This window comes from Lagopus leucura, unplaced genomic scaffold (assembly GCF_019238085.1).
Source record: "Lagopus leucura isolate 7727_CA_CO unplaced genomic scaffold, USGS_WTPT01 Super-Scaffold_100001, whole genome shotgun sequence".
NCBI classification, from domain to species: Eukaryota; Metazoa; Chordata; class Aves; order Galliformes; family Phasianidae; genus Lagopus; species Lagopus leucura.
This window is the reverse complement of record NW_024962262.1, coordinates 94,353,982-94,363,214: the sequence shown is the minus strand read 5'-3', so window position 1 is coordinate 94,363,214 and position 9,233 is coordinate 94,353,982.

The following is a 9,233-nucleotide window of genomic DNA, read 5'->3' as shown; positions in this document are numbered from 1 at the left end:
TTTGTGTACATACATGCTGGCTATTTTTCCTCTAAGGAATACCAGAGAATAAATTAGGAACTACATAAAATCTGAATTAATGACTATTTCCCACAGAATACATAGTTTAGTTAAACAAGGTTTCACAGAATCACAGAATCATAGGGGTTGGGATGAACCTCAAGAGATCATTGAGTCAATCCCCCATGCTAAAGCAGGGACTCTACAACAGGTCACATAGGTAGGCATCCAGATAAGCCTTGAATATTTCCATAGAAGGAGACTCCACATCCTCTCTGGGCAACCTGTTCCTTCACCTTATCATAAAGAAGTTCTGCACATTAGTACAGAATTTCACATTCAAGTTTCAGGCCATTACTCGCTGTCCTATCTCTACACACCACTGAAAAGAGCATGGAGGAATGGATGGTGAGGTGGACTGGGAAGTGTCTGACTGGCAGTGCTAAGAGGGCTGTCATCAATGGCACAGAGTCTGGTTGGAGGCCCGTAACTAGCGGTGTTCCCCAGGGGTCAGTGCTGGGTCTGGTTTTGTTCAACATCTTCATCAATGACCAGGATGAAGGGATGGAGTCCACTCTTAGCAAGTTTGCTGATGGTACAAAGCTGAGAGGGGTGGCTGACACACCAGAAGGCTGTTCTGCCTTTCAGCAAGACCTGGAGAGACTGGAGAGGAGACTGGGCAGAGAGGAACCTGATGAGGTTCAAGAAGGTCTGTGCGGAGAGGTTGTGGAGTCTCCTTCTCTGGAGATATTCAAGACCTGCCTCGATAACTACTTGGGTGAGCTGCTATAGGGAACCTACTTTAACAGGGCAGTTGGTCTTGATGATCTCTAAGAGGTCCTTTCCAACCCCTGCAGTTCTGTGACCCTGTGACTGACAAACCTTGGTTTCTCTGACTGGTCTTTCAGGCTGTTGCCAGCGATGGCTAATTGTCAGAGCCCTGTGCATCACTGAAGCACTCTGGTAACATTGCCTCAGCATTACAGCACTGACATACCTGGTGGACTTTTTTTTTTTTTCAAATGCCCCATCTCCCCTCCTCACATTTTGAGCTGTGTCAAGCATTGGCTGACTTCACACTTTCTGAAGGCTCTTGAAAGTAACCTTAAGAAAAGAAAGTAGATGGTATGGTGCAAGTTATGTATCTTCTCAGGCCCACTTAGTCCAGCAATCTCTCTTCAGAGAAATAATGAAGACTGGGAAGAGCTATAAGTGGTTTCAGATAAGTTATTGAAACTGTCAGCAGTTAATACACATTCTTAGGTCTGTTTGGCTTTTGTGAAGATAAAGCTAAACTTATTCAGCAATTTCCAGTGCACTGATTAGTTAGTCTGCAATGCTAGCAGTTCCATTTGTTCTGTCAAAATAACAGCGTCTTTTATTTTGAAGATCTGTTTTCCCTGTAGAAAAAGAATATGTCCCAATAAGAATATTTACCAACAATATTTATTGCATGTGGTCTTTCCAGAGATACTTTGGTTGGGCAGATATTTATTTTCTTGGCTTCATGTAAATATTGTCTACACAGAGAGATGGGAGATGTGTTCTTAAAGCCATGAGAACATGCGGAACAATGTTGCATTTTTTTTTTTTATTACATACCTCCCTGCTCGGTAATGGAATCTAGCTGAGAGGAGCATCTAGAAATTATATAGCTTCCCCATAGCTATGTTGTCTCAAGCAAACGCTGGGGCATATTGTAATGCTTATCTGATGTTCCTCAGGATATCTGAATTCTTTTGTTTCTGAGTAATCTCCTCTTTCATGACAGGCATGCATAATACAACGGTCATTTTTCTCCAGAAAGGAAGAAAAGAATGCTGCAAATTAAATATTAGACAAGTAATTGCCCATTTTTAATGAGTAAGGACAGTTACTCAGCAAGTATTTTCCCCTTTATTCTTTTTATAGGAATGTCTCTGCTCTTCCTTGAGGCCATCAGGCACAGCACAATTTAGAAGTCTGTAATATTTCTTGGAAACAGCGTTCTTGCATGGAAAGGCAAATTTCTTGTATAATACTTTTTCTGTCTAAATGCTTTACTGACTTATTCAAAGGCTTCATGAAACTAATATTGCCAAAGACTATTTGATCAAACCAGAAAGAACGCATTTAGCTTGAAGGAGTAAATGCTAATAGCTACTTAATTTATTCAATGCTGTATACTTCTCTTTATAAGCACAAAATGAAACAAACACAAAAATCAACTGTTATTGTCAAAGCAGTCCCATGTGTTTACCCCAATTGCCGAGCTACAATCTGTCTTACTGAAGTGATCATCTTTTCGTTTTGCTCTTTAATATTGATAGAATATTTATTCCTTTATCCTCTCTAAACTCTGCTCCATCAGCCAGTCCTTTCCACTAAAGGAAATTACAGGCTGCAGGGAAATCTGGAGAAATATCTGTGTTTTAATACTAGTTGTATATCATCCAGGATCCCACCGGAGATGACATTATTGCTTTCCAATGGCGAGAGCTGGTCACATGGGAGGTGATGTTTTTATTATAATCAGCTGCAGAGAACTGGTGAGGCTGAGCTCATCTGCAGCTGAGTACGTTTGAACTTTTGTACCTCTCAGTACCTTTCTCTGAGCAGTGGAAACCCCCTCCAACTGGGATGTGTTAGTGGGTTTGGTTTCCTGTAAATACTGAGATCTCAGAAAATGGCCACAGGAAATGGACTTTTCAATAGAAAAGAAAATTGAACTGAATTACCACAATGATCATTGAAGCAAAGTACTCTCATCTGGGTTAGGTAGAGAAAGATATTATGGTATAAATATCTGATCTGATCTTAGTTTTCCATCCAGAGAATTACTCAGAATACCTTTTCAATTTCTGTTTTATTACACAAAGCAGATTCTACTTACATTGCGGCCTACCACTATACTGGAAGTCTCCTGAGAGATGCTTTGCACCCTGAACACCAATCTGAAACTTCAAGAATTGGTCTTCAGTCAAAGCCTCAATAAACATATCGCATCTGCTTCCCTGGGACAATTTCCAGATTACATGTATTTCATTGACTTTCTGTGAGGAATAAATGGAAATCTAGTGGCACATCTGGTGCTGCCTTCAAATCAATTTGCAGAAGTTAAGTAGATTTGAATTGGCATTCACTCGCATACAAACCTGCAGTGCAGCTCTTTGTTTGCTTCACCCTGCTGATTTGGCCATTAAGCAATAGTGTTTACCTTAATGCAGATTTTGTTAGGAGAAAAAAAAGGAGAAGAAGAAGAAAAAAGACATTTTGCACACGACTGAACTTTAAGGCAGTTAATGAAATTAAAGCGAAGAACTCACAGCACAGTAGGGAACCCAGATAACAGGAACAGTCATTTACTCCGCACATTTCTGTTCCCACAGGAGCCAAGGCTAATTATCCAGGCCAGGTTGCATCCAGAGGGATAGAAAGATGACAGCACAAGAGTTTTTCTCTGCCCAGCATCTCTAGTCAAATTTATTTACATGCTGTAAAGAAACAATGTTTTTGAAATTGATATCTTCCTTGTGAAGTTTGGGAAGTGTGGATTACGGAGCCGTGTATTCTCCCTACCAAGTTTTCACAAAAAAAATTCATGGTGTATAAAAAAGGACTTATGTTGTCTAGCTTAGTCAGTACCATCCATGTTGGTCAATCCTGAGTAATTTTGTTAAAGATGTACATAAAAAACAAGTTTAGAGAGGGAAAAGAGGAAAGCAGATCCAAGTCTGGATATTGTCTTCACAAAACAGACACTTTTTTCTTTTCTCTCTCTCTTTTTTTTTTTTATGTTTTAAGTAAAAGCTATATAACATTCCACAGTCATCAAAGGATGTTCTCTTATCACGGAGTAGCCTTTGGGTTAATAGCATACTTCTAGATATCTCTCTATTCTCTTTACTAAAACAGATTGTAAAAGGTGAGAGAGATCGGTTTTAGTCTAGAGCACTTTTATGAGGTAAAAGCATTATTTGATGCTTAAGGCATTGGGCCAGACCTTCGAACATCTGGTTCAGTTCCTGCCTTTTCCATAAACTTCCTCTGTGACAAAATACATTTGAATTTCAATTCCCTATCGATCAGGAAGGGATCACTTTGTTTTTGTGTTTTACAGAGGCGGTCAGTTCCTGGAGTCTATTTAAGAACCTGCATGGCCTAGTTCAGTGAAAATGTAACTTTAAGCTGTAGGCAAGAGCTGATTCCTTGATATTCTGAGTATCCAGTCCTAACTCAGTCACTGTTTTCCTGTAGCTTGACAGTCTCATTCTCAATATTGCAATATATAATATTAGAATAATACTACTTTCTTACTTCCAGTGGCAGCACTGTGAATAAAATGTCTGCAACACTTCCTATTGCTTAGAAAAAAAAAAAGTGCTGTAAAAATTGAAATGGTTTTGATCAAGAGAATTCCATGCACTTTTGCATAAGGTAGTTTTTCCACAGTCAGTTTCACTGTATCTGCTCCCAGAGCTTCTTCCCTATTGTTTTCAGTATAGAAAAGTTCATTTAGTCTTCACACATTATTATCTCTCATCTTTCAGATGTACGAACCCAGCTGCAACAGCATGAAAGACAGAGAATGAGTAAATGACGGCTGCAGCCTGATCTTGGCCAGAAAGCAGTTAAGATTTTATCTTCACAGCACCTTTTTTGTCCATGGAAGGGCGCTGACCCACTGCTTGTGCCTGACAGGAATGCTGGCTGCTGGCCAGCAGTGGAAAAAAGTCAAGTTGTGAAACAGGAGAAATATTTGAGTCAACTCCTGAATTAGGCAGAGCAGACACAAGGAACTGACTCAACTTGCCATCCGCTCTGGGTTACCCCTTTCCTTCCAAAGATTTTATTGTTTCTGTGGCTTCCTGACTGTTTTTCAGCAAGATTGCAATCTCAGCCTACAAAGCACTGGGAAGATCAATCCTATCTAAAAGTGGTCTGTGAACTGATAAGTTTCTATGAAGCCTACTGTTCTTTAAGGGAACAGACTTTGTTCGGAGCAAATGCAGCAGGTGTCTCCTTTATGCTGACTATTTAAGTCATGGGTTCATTCAGAAAAACATTCTACATTGATACACAGGACTATTACTTTCCCAAACGCATATATGCTAATTATCTGGTCCTGATCCTACTGTTCTGGGAATGTTTCCTTTTAAATTTTCATGGAAGAACAGGAAACAGTATTCTCAAAATTACAGGTTCAAATGTTGTGAGCAACAACCATTTTATAATGCAATACTTCTTTAAACGACCTGCTGGTCCCATTACTGCCTCCTCCTAAGTGAAGGGACGTATTTTTCTGTATTGCAGGATTTTTTTTTCTCAGAAATGCAGGGCTCAGCAATTGTGTGGAGAGCTGAACAAATGGTGTCAGAATCCTCCTTGAGCCAAAACAAAAGGAAAGCAATCCATCAGGCTTTTGAGGAAAGATTTAGCTTCTCGTTCCAGGGCTCTTACTCACAGTGATGAACGTTCCACAAGGCAGCCTGTTCCTGTTAAGCAAAAAGCACGTCCTGCTTTCTCTCAAACAAATATTTTCTAGGAATTTAAAGGTGAATATTTGAATTGATGAAATGACGAGTTAGATGTATTGGAATAACTCACGAGATATTGGGAAATCAAATGCAAAACTGCTCATTTCTTTTCCAGGAACATGCCAAATGCTGGGCTCCTCAAAACCTTACCCAGAGAACTTTCTGACACAAAAAGTTCTGAGTGCTTTTTCCAGGAGTTTGGTTAGCCCAGGGAAAGTAATCATTAATATTTCTATTGGGGTGGGTTTTGAGTAGAGAATGGTCAAATAGGTCAAAAATGCCTGCTTTCAGAGAACAGAATAGAAAAAGAATAAAGTGGGAGGACCAAGAATTGGGCATGTTTGAATAAGCCCAGTGCTCATGCTATGGAATACAGGAGTGCCTTGTGACCAGACTAGAAATACCAACAAAAACAGGTAAAATAATGATATTGACTGGTTCTAGAGCAAACCATTGCTTAGGGGCCACTGTTAATAGTTTTCAGAAAGTTGTATCTTTCATTAGAGATGTAGAAAAGCTTTGTAATCTGCAAACAAGATTGTGATTTGCAGCCTGTATAGAAAGTGATGACCTCTTTGCCCTGATTACAGCCTTAGGCTATTTTAGCTATAGCAGTGCTGCTACATCTTAATGCTGTTATGGTCTTTCTAGGCAAAAAAGAAGACAAAAATAGTTTGTGAAATCGAATGTATTACCAGCAACTTCAGGAGAACTTTCATGATTAACAGGAAGACAGTCACTATCATGTTGTAATATGAGTCCTTCTTTGTGGCCACTATTAAGTCTGGTCCAAAAAAGAGAGTGATTTTCATTAATTGCTTTCAGAGCAATTATCCATATAGCTAAATAGGTTTGAAAGAGTGGAGGTTACACAGATGTGTAAAAAATGTAAAAGGAAAAGCTCAGTAGCATCTTGAAAGATGATAAAGAGTAGACCTAATAATAAGGTTTTAAATATTGTAAACAAGCAGGACTTTTACATCTGAAACTCAAAGGAGAGAATTTCATTTGCAACTGTAGGTCAAATTACCAGATGCTTCCTGATAATGTAGGAGGCACTCTGTGCCTGCTTGCAATTCCTCACTTAGATAATGCATAGGAAACAAAATGATCTAAACTCCCAAAGCACTTGACCCTATGTGCAGTTGTCTAGGAACAAAATTATGTACAAAATACAGAGATATTATCAGGGTCTTGTGTATATCATGATTCCATAGCAGTGGAATTTGCTGAATAATTGTGGTCTTGACTCTTACTTATTATTAGATACTATATGAAAGGGTATGCGAAGGATTTTGAAAGTCCTGAGGGAAGTCTCTGTAGTGAGCACTTTGCAGACATTTAACAAGGACAGTCCTGTCCCTAAATGAGCACAGGTTATACAATGGGAAGATGCACCACAAAGTATGAATCCCAACTTGCAATATGTGGGATTAAAAAAATATATATATGGAGGCTGGCTGCTTATAAAGCAGATTTGTTTCTAGTCTATCTGTCTGGGTGTTTCACAATTCTAGCCAATAACACCAGTATACTGATAAATGCTTTTAATATTAGCTGTAAGAAGGATGAGCTCCTCATCATCTAGAGGTGAGGGAAAGTCAATCTGGAAAGGAAAAATGCTTGTTTACAAGCAATGTATTAACCCTATCACTTCAGAACAACTGTCTAATTCTGCCTTCCAGCCATACCTATCTCACAGTCCCAGGCTGCCTTCCCTACTATAACAGATCTGAAAAGACCCTCTTTGCTGAGTTGCCAGAATTTCCAGCTTTTGCCATGCAAGTGGAAATATTATCGCCACCTGTATGGGAACTGTTGAGTCAGCCTGAACCACTAATTGATCACCTGAGGCAAGGACTGAGTCAGCCACAGAACACAGGTGAAGGCAATTCACCTGTGTGACTGAAAGGAGCCAGGCTCCACCCCTCCTAGACCCCATTTAAGGGCTGACTGCTACTGGGAAATGGTCTCTTTCTTGGGCTCTCTCCTCTGTGGAGTCTTTTCTGCAAACCTGGGTCTTTAGAAACAGGTGAGCATTCCTTTCCTGTTTGTTTCTTTGTTTTTGCTGTGATAATCTTTCCAGCTGTAACACTGCCTATAGCTGAATATGGAGAATTATGGAGAAAGTAAATTAATTTTTAATGGGTGTGAAACTGAAGAGTGTCTTTTAACTGAGTTTATGCCTAAAACATATTTTCCAGAAACCCTTATTTTTAAAAAATATGAATGATGCAGCTGTGAGATGTCTCATGTGCTCTTCGAGAACATCTTCAAACCTGAGTTCTTAAAAACACAAAACATGAATGTTATAACTCTGACTACTTGTGGATACCAGTGTTAGTAACTTAAATTTGATAGCGTAGAATCATAGATTGGCTTGGGTTGGAAGACACATTAAAGATCATCTAGTTCTAACCTCCTGCTTTGGGCAGTGTTGCCACTCATCAGCCCGGGCTGCCCAGGGTCCCATCCAAACTAGCCCTGAAAGCTTTTAGGGCTGGGGCATCCATAACTCCTTGGGCAGCCTGTGCCAGTGCCTTACCACCCTCTGAATAAAAACTTCCTCCTAATATCTGATCTAAATCTCTCCTTTCTTAGTTTTAAATCACCCACCTTTAACAGTCTGTAACATAATGCTATCAAACCATATCGGTCACCTTTGTTTATAAGCTCCCTCTAAGTACTAGAAGGTCACATCCTAGAATCCTGAGTATAGGCCATCCTATGCTTTGATGATGTTTTACCTGAAGAAAGAGGGGCTTTATATAATTTTTTCCACAGAATATTGTGCAGAATACATATTATGCATATGCTGTACTACAGTCTTAAATATACCTCTGCAGCCCTTTATATAGCTGTGAGGTCTGTTGCATGGTCACAAAAGCTAAGCACTACACAATTCCTATAGGTAAGTACTATCAGACTGCTTAATAATTTGGCATGTAACTGCCAAACCAAACAAACATTACTATCAACTTAAGAATGAACAGATTTTGTGTTCAATTTAAATTCAACTTCTTTAAATATCTGTAATGTAAAATTCTAATTGTCAGCGAATAGTTCTCTTAAAGACTCATTTACTACAAATAATGTTTTATGATGCTAACAGACACTCAAACCATTCCTTTCCCTGTTTCAATTTGATATACATTTGTTGATTACCTTTTGCATTGCCTGGCCTCGCTTTGGAAGGTGCATACAGAAACTGCAGCATCAGCATCCCACTAGGACACAAGCAGTCCATGTGCAGAAGCTGCTGGGAGGGGAAGATGAAACCAGCAGAAGCCTTGATGTATGCCATTTATGAAGGCATTTCTGAAGGTTACCAATCTGCATTGAAGCTTTTCTGAGAGTTTGTCTGTAGTGTATAGAAAGTGAACGTGTGGATATATCTCTGCCATTTATATTCTTGTAACTGTAATTTTATGAATCCAGATCAGACTATAAACGTTCTGAATTGGCACTGCTCCACTAGAGGAACAGGTAAGCATCTGTCCTGGTATAACTGAGCTGGCATGTTTTTGCAGGTTTCCTGACAAGTGAAGTGGATAGAGTTGAGTTGAGAAAGCCAAGACAGGGCAGCAAATTATCTTGAGAAGGTGACTGACAGTTGTGTCTGATTTCATAGAATCATAGAATGGCCTGGGTTGAAAAGGACCACAATGATCATCTGGTTTCAACCCCCCTGCTGTGTGCAGGGTCGCCAACCAGCAG